This window comes from Lathyrus oleraceus, chromosome 6 (assembly GCF_024323335.1).
Source record: "Lathyrus oleraceus cultivar Zhongwan6 chromosome 6, CAAS_Psat_ZW6_1.0, whole genome shotgun sequence".
NCBI classification, from domain to species: domain Eukaryota; kingdom Viridiplantae; phylum Streptophyta; class Magnoliopsida; order Fabales; family Fabaceae; genus Lathyrus; species Lathyrus oleraceus.
This window is the reverse complement of record NC_066584.1, coordinates 277,675,897-277,691,311: the sequence shown is the minus strand read 5'-3', so window position 1 is coordinate 277,691,311 and position 15,415 is coordinate 277,675,897. Positions and strand designations below refer to the sequence as shown.

The window sequence follows — 15,415 nt, the reverse complement described above, 5'->3', positions numbered from 1 at the left end:
AACAATTAAAGATTAGAATAAACTTAGAATTAAAATCTAACCCTGAATTATACGGCCAAAGATACAAGTTGTTTGTACTGCTGACCATGAATCTCTTGACTAAGTACTCTCTACATGAATCCGGTTCCCTACAAATTAATGCTTTGTTGACCAGGGAGGAAGACACGAAACGGAATCTGTTTGACAATTGATCATTCCCGCGCATGAAATTGTCATACAAGAACCTTCAATAAAAACATAATAAACATTAGACTATTTTTATTGAAATGTGTAAATAAATTGTTCAAGTAATTAAATAATATATAGATCGGATTACCGGATGTATGTGTGTATAACACCGACGCCTAATTCTTGATGCCGAAAAATATGTTCCAGATCTTCTTTTCCGATTGTTTCAGTGCATGAATAACCAAAGATATCTTCCTCCATATCCAGTAAGCGAATAGCACCAGCTGTTGCCATATCTGATGAGTCAACAAGTGTTTCAAGAGATATCTGGTATCGAGGCACAAAAGCACCTTTTTTTGGCAAAGAAGTCACTGGAAGATCCCTTTTGTTTTTCTGTCGACTACCAATTTTCTGGCTCAGTTGTTGTGACCCTTGAGCAAATACCTATAAATCATATAACATAGGTAAATTATAAAATCATGCATTTTTTGATTCGGATCATATAATTAACACTTTCAATATACCTCTTTTTGTGATGCAACAGACTCGTTGTGCCGCAAAATCCCTTTATCCTTAGATGCGGGTTTTGTAGGCGTCTAAAATTACCATGTAAAAAAAATTAACTTAACGGTTCAGAATTGACATTTGAATACTAAAAGATTCATAGTGGTTTTTGAATTCAACATACCTCATCATCAATGAAAATGAGATCCAAGGGCCATGCAACAAATGATCCTATTGCATCTCGCAGGAATGTTGTCTCTGAAACAATGTCAGGTATCGGTAGCAACGCATCCTTATCTAATACAACATCAACCGATGCTTTAAGGTGTCCATCCGGGAGCGGTCTATGGTGAAGTAAATCTCCCGAAGTGTTGTGCACTTTTCCCTTGCCAACTAGGCGATAAGTCGGTGACGATAAGTATAGCTGACAAGATGAAATGCCCTAAACCAATAATAAATATGTTACTTTTAATGTGTATATATTTCAATTAACATAAATGTGCTATTTTAATTTCAAAATAACATATATAATTACCTCGGGAAATTTATTTTGACAATTGATACTGGCTTTCTCACTAGTTTCTTTCAACTGTGAACTGCACTTTTCCATACACCTATATCTCTCATTATCCTTTTGCAATTGAAGAACTTGCGCTTGTAATGCCTGCAACGTCTCCATCACTTCTTGATTGCTAGGATTTCTTCTCCTTGGATTCTTATACAAGGAAGTTGGAGTACAACCATGGCCTTTACCCCTCACCCGACCGGGATACTCAGGAACATTTAGTGCTCTACTAAGTACGCTCCTGTTCTCCTGGTCCTCAGCTGTGCTTATCGATTGAGATAGGGTCTCCTGAAATTCATTTACATATCGGAAATTATTAGTGGAGATAAAAAAATTAATTATATATTATTAAACTTTTGATTTAATTAAAGACACAATGTTCTACTTACACATTCATCATAAATATGTTGAACGTCATCCCTAACAGTTCCATCCTTTCCCACACGAGCTTCTTTCCACAAAACATGTGGCGGAAGTGATGTTGCGTCACTTTTCGTCTCGTCTAACTACGCATTGACACAAATAATAAGATAATCAATTATAACACATTGAGACAATTAATAAGATCGTAGCATTTTTGTATACTTACAATTTTTTCCTCTAAGCGTGCATATCCCAAACGCCCTTTTTTGTATGCATACGTGGGATTTGACGCTCTCTTGCGATTTGTGGCACTCACTTTCTTGAAATTTTCGTCTCTTCTTTGGGCTACAAAAGCAACCCATTCTTCTTCTGTAATGAAGATCGCATACTTCACTGGATATTCCGGATCATATTCAACAAAAATTTTTTCTTTGTCCTTAAGATACTTGTTTGTTAAAAACGTTCTCCACCCTCTGTGTCTTTTTCCGGCCAATTGAAGTATATACTTTTTTCGGATAGTTGTATCTTCAATGTTAAAAGACCTCTACGAAAAAATATTGGAATAGAGTGTGTTAGTATAAGTAATTTAAACACATTATCGTCAATATAAAGAAAATATAAACAATCATATATTGTACCAGTATCTCAGTCCAAATCTTATCTTTAGCGCTACCCAACTCTTTATTACTCCATCTTGTAGCAGTGATTGGAATGTGCATACGAACAAGTGTACCAATGTAGCTTGCCAACTTTGCAGCATTAGACCCAATTAGTTGGTTATCAGCATTCCAATTTACATTATATGTTACTGCTTTATCTCTATCACGAATGATACTCTTCATAATAGTGATGCCTCGTGTAATTTCTTTTTCTGAAGTATCATCAGGAGCATTTGCATCTTGTGAGTTTTCTTGATCACTAGCCATTTAACCTGTAATAAAGAAAAAATATAAAAATGAAATGAAAAATATAAAAATCCATAATCAATAATCCATATATATATTGAATAATATAAAATGACATAGGCTATAATTAAATTTTCTTGAATGACATAGGCTATAATTATACTATTACCTTTTTCAGTAACGTCTCTTTCTTTTCTTGGTAGGAATATGTTCTACTTTTCTTTTAACAACGCGGACGGTTGGATTGATCTAAATACCCTCATTATGATCATTTCTAATACATGATTCATTCTCATTTTGATCATTTATGGTAAAAGATTCAATCTCAACATCAATATCACCTTGATCTCCAATTCTTTCATCAATTACTTTGTTAGATAAAAGCACTATAGACCATTTCGTACTTGTCGGATCAGTGACATAGAATACTTGTTTAGCTTGAGAGGCTAGAATGAAAGGCTCATCTGTGTAACCCACCCTATTAAGATCAACTTGCAAAAATCCTGACTTATCCACTCGTATGCCATTATTATTTTCAACCCACTTGCAACCAAATATAGGAATCTGAAACTTCTCATAATCAAACACCAAAATGCGCTCGATAACCCCAAAATATGACAGATTTGCAAATTTCGGGTTTAAGTCCTTCACACTTGATATGTGCATTGCTTCAGCTACCAAGGTGACACCACTATTTTGCATAGTACTTTTATCATCTTGTTCTTTGGTATAAAATGTGTATCCATTAATTGCGTATGCGCTATAAGAAAACACAACCAAACTTGGACCATATGCTAAACATCTCAACCTTTCTGTTATTGAAGCGGGATCTGAACGATACTTTGAATAAATATGTTCCTTAAACCATGGTATGAAACTTCGATTGTGCTCTCGTACTATCCAATTCTCATTTCTATTCGGATTTAAACCTCGAAGAACACCCTTGTGCATTTCAACATACGGCTCAACCTCAATCTCATTGTGCAGAACATACAAATGCACTTGATCTCGTTCGACCCTTGATACTGTCACAACTTTATTTCCAATTAGCTGTTTACCTTCTTTTTTTTCAACAATATGAGATTTGGGGAGTCCAATTGATTGAACATTTGACAAATATTCTGTACAAAACTCAACCGCTTCTTCAACAATGTATCGTTCGGCAATACAACCCTCTGGTCGACTTCGGTTTTTCACATACCCTTTTAATATTTTCATATAACGTTCAGCAGGGTACATCCATCTCATATAAGCTGGTCCGCACAATTGTGTCTCTTTCACAAGATGAACGACTAGATGGACCATTATGTCAAAAAACGAGGGAGGAAAATACTTTTCAAGATCACACAAAGTAACAACTATTTCTTTTTGCAATGTTGGTAAGATCGCAGGATCGATCATCTTACTGCAAATTGACTTGAAGAAAAAACACAATTTAGTTATTGCGCTTCTTACTTTTTCTGGCAGAATAGAACGTATACTTATCGGTAGAAAATGTTCCATTATAACATGGCAATCATGCGTCTTTAAACTCTTTAACTTGAGGTCTTTCATAGACACAAGTCTTCTAATATCTGATGAGTAGCCTTCTGGAACTTTAACTTCACTTAGGAACTTACACAATATTTTTTTCTCCTTTCTAGATAGAGTGTAAACAGCAGGTGGTAGATATGTTCGTTTTCCTTTCTTCACGGGTCCCAATTCAGTTCTCATTCCCATGTTTACCATGTCCTTCCTTACATTAAGGCCATCCTTAGACTTTCCTTGTATATTGAGTAACGTACCAATAACACTGTCAAATACATTTTTTTCAATATGCATAACATCGAGGAAATGTCTTACATACAAAGACTTCCAATATGGCAGTTCAAAAAAAATTGACCTTTTCTTCCACCCACTCTTGACAAGTGTATGTGCAAAAGGCTTGCCAAACTTAGTACTTACGTCCTTCACCTTTTCAAAAATTTGATCACCTGTCAACATTGTTGGAGCTCTACCTTCTTCTGTATTTCCATTGAATGCTTTTCTCCACCCACGGTAGTGATGATTAGAATTTAAGAATCTACGATGACCGAGAAAGACATTCTTATGACAAAGGTCCAATCGCATCGTATCGGTTCCGTCTTCACAAACAGGACACGCTTTTTCACCTTTAATGCTGTACCCTGATAGATTTCCGTATGCTGGAAAATCATTAATTGTTCCAAACAACATCGCCCTCAAGTTGAAACTTTTTTTCCTATACCCATCATAAACCTCCACACCGTTCTCCCACAAAAACTTTAAATCTTCGATTAAGGGTGTCAAGTATACGTCTATGTCATTCCCTGGTTGTTTAGGCCCAGAAATTAACATAGATAACATCATGTACTTACGCTTCATACATAGCCATGGAGGTAGGTTATAAATCATAAGAATCACAGGCCATGTGCTATGCGAGATACTTTGAATACCATGTGGGTTCATTCCATCAGTAGACAATGCCAAGCGAAGGTTTCTTGCTTCTTTTCCAAATTCAGGATAATCATTATCAATTTTCATCCACTGGGGTGAATCTGCCGGATGTCGAAACTTTCCATCAATAATTCTTTCATCTGCATGCCAAGTCAAGTGTCTTGAATCGGTTTCACTACGATACATGCGTCTAAATCTCGGAATTATAGGAAAATACCATAAGACTTTTGCTGGAGACAACTTTTTCTTATATCGAGGGGCACCACATTTAGGACACTCATTTAACGATGCATACTCGTTTCGAAACAAAACGCAATCGTTTGAACAGGCATGTATCTTATCATAGCTCATGCCAATAGAGCACAACATCTTTTTGGCCTCATACGTTCGATTGGGAAGAACATTATCCTCTGGTAGTATATCTTTCATAAGAGCTAATAACTCTGTGAAACTTTTATCCGACCATCCATTGCCCGCCTTTAAGTTGTACAACTTTAATAACGCAGACAATCTTGTGAATTTTGTACAACCATTATACAACGGTTTCTCTGCATCGCTTACCAACCTCTCGAACATTTTGGGACAGTCCTTAAGATCTTCTTCAAGCGCTTCTGCAATCTCTTCGACTCGATCATAATCATATGTATCTGTGCAATCGTCGTTTGAAGCATAGGTCGTATTATACCCCGATTCAACATTCTCGTTACTTTTCTCACCATGCAAATTCCAACATGTATAACTTCTATCAATTCCATACCGTAGTAAATGCGATGCCAACTGAACCGCGTCAACCTGACTCCCATAGCAACAACTCAAGCAAGGACATGTCATTCGATTGGGGTCTTTGGCGTGCGCAATAGCAAACTTAACAAATTTCAATACCCCATTCTCGTACTCTTTCGACAATCGATTGGAATACATCCATGTCTTATCCATGGTTTTAACGCAAAGTAATTAGGGTACAAAACGGTATAACGCGTTTCTGTCAAAACCCAAAGTATACACGGAATGAATACGGAGCAAGAAAACACAACATATTCACGCAATTTCAGACAAATTCATCACAGTGTACCAGTAATTTGAGGAAGAAATTTACCTCGGATTTACCGAACAGCAACGTCGAGAAGGTCAAACTCACGGAAACACAGGGAATGAGCGCTGTACATATAAAACAACATCAAGGATAAGTCATAACGTATAAAACAATTCAAGAAACTTATATGATGCACATGAACAATTCAAGAACCAAGTAATCGATCATTCAAGAAATTCAATTCACAAGTAAGAACCAAGAAATTCAAGAACCAAGAAATTCAATTCACATTATCAATTTTATTAAATTATCAATTCGATGGGGATATAAGGTTAGTGTGTCAATGGACGAACCGGTATATCAATAGTTAAACTACGTGGACTAATATTAATAAAAGGAGTGCTAACAATACCAACTCTAACACTCTTTTATTGGGTGAAACTCGTCTAAGTCCCACTATTTTGAGTCTTTTGTCTGTCTCCTTTCCAAGAACTCAAGAGCTTGTTGCGACCAAAACACAGTTCCAAATATCATAACTGCTTCCTAATGCATAATTAGAGCTAAATAATATAAAACTGTCTAATTAGCTCAGACCAATCACTTTGAACCTCTAGGCCACCACTCATGATCTTTACTAGTAAGAGGTCATATAGATTTAAGACGGAATACATCCCACACAGGCAGTTTAATTGGAACAGTACCACATATAACTGGTTGTACATAGTTACTGGTTGTAAATAGAACTATACTAAGTGCACAAGTACCTGAGTTTGTCGCTTTGAGATTAAAAAATATAGGACAGAACCGGACAGCTACAACAGCTTTGCTTGCGCAGGGAATCTGTATAGCAGGCCTGCATATCAAGGTCAAATAATAAAGCAACATACATAACTAACATATTTTGGTAACTTGATTCATTAGCTTAACATGAATAATTGAACATAATGATTCATTCTAGATACTAAATGATTAAACACATGCTTTGGGTTTGTATAATATCTAAGCTGAAAGACATACCGAGAAAGATCTTTTCTAGAAAATATGTAAGCTGCATTAACAGATTCAGACGCAGTACCGATTTTGTAAGAACCTGAAATGGGCAAAGACGTGAAGTTTTCAATTAGACGCAAACCATGTAATAAAAGCTAAGCAAGAATTTATCTATAAAGGAAGAAAACAACATATATGGTTCCCTCAGATCCTCAAGACCTCCTATTTGCTCACCACGATACTCAACAACCTGCAGACAAGCACATGAAAAATGTACATATAGTCCATCAGGGTTCATTTTACACTACAGTGACCATCTTAAAAATTCACATAATATTAAAACATCATTTTACAACATTAAATAGGATTGCCAAAATATGACTGTAGCAGACAAAGTTATGCCAAAATATGAATGTACATTTTGAAGTTTAACTGTTCATTCAAACCAACATGTAATAGGATTGCCAAAATATGAGACATTGCTCTAAGTTCTTGAAACCATATCACATATATCACTGTAGCAGACAAAGTTATTCCATTTGAGTATCCAACATTTAACATCAAAATCACTTTCTGAAATTTCAGTAATAGTTAGAATATGAGGATACAATGGTGCAAACATATCAGTTCATTCCTTCCTACTTTCTCAGCAAATTTAAACAAATGTTGAAAAGGCACTGATTCTATTAGAACTCCCAACATTATTTCTAAGTCAATGGCGATGCAAGTTACAGAATATCATTTATATCAGAACAAGATGAAACTTTCGGTAAGTTACAGAATATTAAGCAAACATAGTCACAAACTCTAATAATCGATACTGACAAATAAATAACCCATAATGTAGCAATGCAAGTCCATTCAAACCAAAATCGACCACCTATTCTTTGACTTCTAGGGCAAAACAGAAAGACACGAAAACCTAACCTTAAAACGCAATGAGATTTCCAGGTATTGAATCCTTCTCTTTCGAATGCAGTCTCTTTCAAATTTGCAGTGTTTATCGTTGAGATTTCCAGGTACTCTGTGGAATTTTTTCCAGGGCAGCGAGAGCTTCGAACGAGAGAGAGTGAAAGAGGGATTTCTGAAAGTCAGGGATTTTGTAATATTAGATTTATTATAATTTTTATAAATGACCTATGAGAGCGCTTTTACCATGAAAGCGCTTTCATAGATGTGAGACTGAGACCTATAAGAGCGCTTTTACCTTAAAAGCGCTTTCATAAGTCTGAAACCCATGAGACCTATAAGAGCGCTTTTACCTCAAAAGCGCTTTCATAAGTGTGAAACCCATGAGACATATAAGAGCGCTTTTACCTTAAAAGCGCTTTCATAAGTGTGAAACTCATAGATGTGAGACTGAGACCTATATGAGCGCTTTTACCTTAAAAGCGCTTTCATAAGTGTGAAACCCATGAGACCTATAAGAGCGCTTTTACCTTAAAAGCGCTTTCATAAGTGTGAAACTCATAGATGTGAGATTGAGACCTATAAGAGCGCTTTTACCTTAAAAGCGCTTTCATAAGTGGAGACCTATAAGAGCGCTTTTACCTTAAAAGCGCTTTCTTTACATAGGCGAATTTTTTTTCAAGCTATTACAGCGCTTTTTTTAAAAAGCGCTTTCTTTTTGGTGCTGCCAAAAGCACTTTTTGGCGTAGTGTTTTTGGATCATTATTAATATTTTTCATGATTTAATTGATTTTGTGAATATTTTTAATTATATAAAAATACTTTTAAGTTTCGAAAAATTCTGAAATTTTTTCTCCAAGGTCCTTTGACCTTGTTTGACCTATGATAAATCTCATGGCCATTTCTTTGGTGTTTTGATGAGGTTTTAGGGAATTGACCAACCATAATTTAATTTAATGCAGATTTTTATTATTTTTAATTATTTAAATGCTAAATTAATTGTGTGGAGCTATTTTAATTGACTTTGTGAGTTTGAATTGTGTTGTTGGGCCTTGGTCAAGGTTGATTTGACTTTTCTAGGTTAAGATCATTGTATTTAGGGGATTGATGGAATGTACATTCCATCTGCCAAAATGAATGAATGATCTTAATTTTGGTAAAAATCCTTGTTTGACCAATTTGTGTTTGATCCATTCCCCCTCCCTCTTCATCTCATTCCCCTTCTTTATCCATTCATGTCATGGACCTATGATATCTCTATATCCTAAGGCTAGTTGATTACAAAATCAACATAAGTATGGATGAGATTAGGTCCCCCACTTTGCATATTCTTTTTGTGTGTGGTATGTTTCATGAGCATAGTCCATTATACTATGTCTCTAACATGCATTAACACCAAAATTCTATTGCCCGACCTCAAATAGTTGTGACTTCTTTATAAGTCCAATTACGATTGCTTAACATAGCGCTAAATTTTGACACAAAAGGCATAGCATTCTAGTTAGTGAGATTGTAAGTCTCCCCTCTTTCATGGTATTATGTGGAAACTTGTCCTTTTTTCCTTCCTTTAGGAGATGTCTTGGTTCAAGGATTCATGCTTGTGATAAGTGGGTTCAGTGTTCTCCAAAGAATAACTTGAACAAAAGCAAAGCAAAAGCAACACTAACCTCTAATTCACTAACAAATAACATTGAATTTCAAGTCATTTACTTTTAATGCACTTTAATTTTTAAGCCTTATTCACTTGCCATTATCCATACCATTCAAATTGTTTACTTTTATGGCATTTTTACTTTGTCCACTTGGACCATATTCTGTGATAGATTATGTTTGTATATACTTGTTTAATTGTGTGGTCTTTTGACCTAAATGTACATAATAATAACAAAAAACCCTAAAAAACATCTCGTGCAGACTGTTGGTTTGATTTGAGACTATTGGACTTAGAATCTAGGCAACACTCCCTATGCAAAGGACTTGGCCATTCCCAATTTTCATGTAACCAAGTACTTGTGAAGAATATTCATCTGATACAACTTTGAAGATCCATTTGAGTTCATCTGCAACATGATCATTATGAAGCTGTTATTTTGAACCTATGACTTATGCCATCTTTGAATTCATCCGACACATGGGAAATTTTGAAGAAGATCATGGAGTTGCTAAGCTTGGATGTGGATATCTTTATTTGATGCCTTGCTCTTCAACTTTCTATTTGTGTATTGTTTGTTGCTTTATTCAAAATTCCAAGGGAGATTTGGGTTTCTATATGACATTCTTGTCTATTGGATTGCAACCCATTGGTCAGATCTTTTCAACTCTCAACTTTTAAATTTATGCTTAGGATTAGTATCTTCAAATCCTCCCCACTTCTTTAATTTCAAAATCTCCCCCTCCTTTTAAAATCTTCTTTGCTTGTGTTTGTTGTTTTCTAAACTTATACTATATTGCAAATTAGAAACTTTGGCCTTATGCCATTGAATTTTTAAACTCTTTTCTTAATCAAATTTGTAAATAAACTTAACTATACTTGACTTAAATTTTCAAAAGCCAAAAAGAACTAACACTCATGCAAACCATTTTAGGCCCTTGTGCCTTTTAAACTTAAGTTTTGTTAAAAGTAATACACTCACTTTGAAATTGATACCACGAACTACGAGGTTTTGATCCCTCATTTCTGTGTTGGTACGTAAGCACAAGGCCGAAGGTCTTGTCAAACACAAAAATATAATTAATGAATTCTTTTCTCATCTCTCCACTCTATTTATTGCAAACATCATTTTGTACAAAAAACACACATGCATACAAAAAACGGCTCCCTAGGGGTACCTAGGATACTTTGGGTGCTAACACCTTCCCTCTGTGTAACCAACCCCCTTACCTGCAATCTCTGGCATTTTATAAGTTTTGATTTGAAAACTTCTTATTTTGGGGTTTTGTTCGTACTTTTCCCTTGGAAACAATAAAAATGCGGTGGCGACTCTGGTTTTATTAACGTCTAACTTATCTATATCTTGATGGTAATGAATTTACTGCTACACCATGATCTTCACATGTTATTTTGATAAACAAATCATTAAGAGTTTGGAGTTTGTTTGCCTTCGAAACCCTAACTCATCTGGGTATCTTGTGTGACTTCTTCAACAATTGATCAAAATTTTCAAGGGATACTTCACATGACATCATATTATGTATATATGATCCTCCATGAGTCCCAGAAGCCAAGATAATCTCAAGCTAGCAAGTTGGTTCATGGTGGTTGACCAGAGAAAGTCAAGTGGTAAAAACTAGGGTTCCCTAGACCCTATCTCCTACAGTGTTTATCATATGAAAATGATTCTAAGAGAAACTTTACTCTAAATGACATTCCAAACAAATTTCATGTTGAAGTCAAGAGCTAGTTTTACTTGGAAAGTCATTTGTTATGGTGAAATATTATAGGTCATTTTGTCTAAACCCTAGTTTGGAGGTCAACATCCCAAGACCATAACTTGCTCAATTTTTATGAGATGAAAGACATTCAAATTGAATGATCAAGTTCAAGATGTAAACTTAAACTTTTATGTTTGGAGGAAGTGAAAATTTAACTTGTAAATGCATGTGCCAAGAGGAAACATTATAGGTCATTTTGGGCCAATACCATTGAACAAGTGATTTTCCTCAACTTCTAAAATGCATAACTCCCTCATGCCAAATCTAAATGATGTCAAATTTGTGACCAAATTGAATAGTTTTGAAAGATCTACAACTTTGATAAGGGAACTTTGCTCATTTGAAGTCCATAGGAAAAGTTATTCAAGGTGGAAGAAGTGAACATTTGACTTGGGACTTAGAAAATGTTCAAATATGTTTGATTTCCCAAACTTCCACCTCAAAATTGACCATGGAATTAAGACCTGGGAACTTTTTAGAACATGATCTACAGGTTTTTATCCTTAGTTCACTCCCTTGGGATGGTTCTTACCCAGACTCTATGCTCGTGACTCACAACAAACCATTGATTCTTGGTTGATCCAATCAAGTCTTATCAATATCAATGGAACTTGGGTGTTGATAAGGTGTAAACCAAAATCCACCAAAATGGATGATTGATCTTTACAATGACTTGATTCATCCGTTGACCTTTGTTTCTTTTCCTTGTGTGTGATCCCTTATTTGTGATTGTTGTATTCATGCATTCATGCGCACCATAACATTCATCACACAAAAATTTCAAGGAACTGAGGTGTTATTTGCAAATATTTTCAGACCATGGATTATGGACGAAGGAACACTAAGAAGTACAGTTTCAGATGTCCCGACTTGAAAGAGTTAAGGAAGCCATCATCTTTTGTATTAGATCCCTTGGACTTCAAACAACGCCATGGGAAGCTTCTGTCTATTTTGTCTGCTGATGTGGTTGAAGGACTTCTGAGTGTGTTGGTTCAGTTTTATGACCCTCTCTACCGTTTCTTCATTTTTCCTGATTATCAATTTGTGCCTACGTTGGAGGAGTATGTCTATCTCTTGGGAATACATGTTTCTAACAAAGTGCCTTTTAGTGGATTGGAAGATATTCCCAGATCTCATATTATTGCTGAAGCTCTTCACTTGAAGAAGTCTGAGATAGAGGCTCATTGGGTGAAGAAAGGAGGATTGTTTGTGTTAACTTCTGAGTTCCTCAACAAGGAAGCTACTGCTTTTGCTCAAGCCGGTAGTGTGGATGCTTTCGAAGCTATCTTTGTACTACTCATCTATAGTTTGGCTTTGTTCCCTAACATTGACGGTTTTGTTGATGTTAACGCCATTAGAATCATTTTGATTCGAAATCCTGTGCCTACTTTGTTAGGTGATATGTACTTCTCTTTGCATCTAAGGAATTCTAAAGGTGGTGGGACTATTGTGTGTTGTGTTCCTTTTCTGTACAAGTGGTTTATCTCACACTTGCCTCAGACACTTGCTTTTATGGAGAACAAACAATGTATACGGTGGTCTCAGAGACTTATGTCTCTCACTAATAATGATATAGTTTGGTATGATTATTCATTGAGTAGTTTGAAGATTATTGATTGTTGTGGTGAATTCTCTAATGTGCCTCTCATTGGTACACAAGGAGGAAGCAACTACAACCCTGCTTTGGCTCGTCGTCAACTTGGGTTCCCCTTGAGAGACAAGCCTAATAAAACTTTGTTAGAAGGTCTTTTCTATCAAGAGGGTAAAGATCCCCAACATTTGAAGTAGAAGATGGTGCATGCTTGACATAATATGCATAGGAAAGGAAGATCCGAGCTTGGTCTGCGCAATTATGTAGCTTTGGAAGCTTACACTCTTTGGGTGAAGAAGAGAACTATAGAGTTGAAGATGCCGTATGCTTGTGAAAGACCTATGTCTATGGTTGTGGTTGAGCCATTAACTCTCCCTAACCAAGATGTAGAGGAGTTGGAAGACGTGCTCGCCAAGTTGAAGCGAGAGAAGGATATGTGGGAAGAGCGTTTCCATGATTTAAGCCGAAAGCATGAGGAGTTGCAGCTTGAGTCTAAGGACAAAGACGAACCTATTGAGCTACTTGAAGATCGAGTGACGAAGAGACAGAGAGAGCCAGAGGTTTCATCTTCCTCTAGTATGCCTCAACCTTCCGTTGCTTGGAAGAAGAATGTTGACCAGCTTGTCCTCTAGAAGACTAAGATGAAGGCTTCTTTTGAGGCCGAGATCCGACGTATTCGAAGGAAGTAAGTGCCTACAGCCAGATCTTATGACGTTGTTGTTAGGGATCCTTTGGATGACTAGTCTCCTTTTCTCTTGTATTTTCATTTGGTTTCTGAAATTGTACTCAGTGTAATCCTTCCAATTATATATATAAAATAGTTTTTTTATGGTCATATCAAATTGTTACAATTATTGTTAAATATACATGTATTTGCAAATAATATAGTAAGTTCCTTGAAAATAAAAATAATAATCAAGCATTGCATTTCATGTATCATTTGCATAAGCATCTTTCTCTTTCGCCAGATGTCTCATTGGTGTTTCTTCTATGCTTTAGCCAAGCTAACTCATCGATACAATACCCGTGCCAATCACTCGAGGATTATGGAGCATCTTGAACAAGAGAACATGGACCTGAAGGATGAGATTTCCCGTCTGACTGCCATGATGGAGTCGGTCCTAGCTGCTCAGAGTCAGTCTTCTCCAACGCCTGCAACTCCTCTTCCTTAGAGGACTATCATTTCAGAGATGGCTACCTCTACCATTCCTAAAACCGCTGCTCACTTTACATCTAACATGCCTTCCGGATTCCCATGGGGAATGCCTCTGAATTTTGTGCCTGAAGGCTTTGCGCCTACTTTTGCTTCCATGTTGGCATCTAGCTCGGTCATGCATGTGCCGCCACCAGTTTTGCATACTCTACCCCATGTAGAAGACACCATCTATCATTCTGAGCCGTCTGAGGGCCCTAATGTGTATGAAAATATGGACGAGATGAAGGACCAATTCCTTTAGCTGCATAAGGAATTGAAAACTTTGAGGGGTAAGGATCTGTTTGGGAAGAGTGATGCGGAAATTTGTTTGGTTCCAAATGTGAAGATCCCAATGAAGTTCAAAGTGCATGACTTTGAAAAATACAAGGGGAATACTTGTCCACTCAGTCATTTGGTAATGGACACCAGGAAGATGTCTACTCAAACCGATAATGATCAATTGTTGATCCATTATTTTCAAGACAGCTTGATCGGTGCCACTCTGAGGTGGTACATGGGATTAGATAGTGCGGGAATCAACACGTTCAATGATTTGGGCGAAGCATTCGTGAAGCAGTACAAGTATAATATTGATATGGCTCCAGATAGAGACCAGTTGAGATCATTGTCTCAGAAGGATAAGGAGACATTCAAGGAGTATGCGCAAAGTTGGAGAGAGCTTGCCGCTCAGATTACCCCTCCTTTGGAAGAAAAGGAGATGACCAAAAAATTTCTCAAGACCCTGAGCTCATTTTACTATGAGCGAATGATCGCCAGTGCCCTCAATGATTTCACCGAGATGGTGAACATGGGGATGGGGCTCGAAGAAGGTGTCCGAGAGGGATGGTTATCTAGAGAGGAAGTATCATCCAGCAAGAGGTATGGTAATAATTTCAGTAAGAAGAAGGAGAGTGAAGCTCATGCAGTTTCAGTTGGGAGGCAAAGGAGGCCTCACGTAAGAAGAAATCAACCATCTCGTCAACATCATCATCAAGTATCATCAGTCATTCCAGTATTTTTAGCTAACCAGTCAACACCAATTCAACAACAACGTCAATAACAACAACCACAAGAATGAACAAACACCTACAACAACAACAATACCAATAATCATCCAGTACCAAATTTTGAGAGGGAGAAGGTCTCTTCGTCCCAATTCCGATGACATACGCAGAGTTATATCCGTCTTTGGTTCTCAAGAACCTGTTGCAACCAAGAAATCCTCCACAAATCCCTGAACCACTTCCATGGTGGTACAAACCGGAACTCCGTTGTGCTTTTCATCAAGAAGCTCCCGGCCACGACA

At 36.7% G+C, this 15,415-nt stretch overlaps 1 long non-coding RNA gene across 1 annotated transcript; it reads right to left on the bottom strand.

The window, feature by feature from the left end:
• Positions 1–6,753: 6,753 nt before the first annotated feature.
• LOC127097521 (uncharacterized) lies at positions 6,754–7,971 on the bottom strand. Its single transcript, XR_007793057.1, has 3 exons — positions 7,910–7,971; positions 7,010–7,232; positions 6,754–6,845 (listed from the first exon to the last, which is right to left on the bottom strand). It is a non-coding gene; the product is annotated as an uncharacterized LOC127097521 (long non-coding RNA).
• Positions 7,972–15,415: the final 7,444 nt, after the last annotated feature.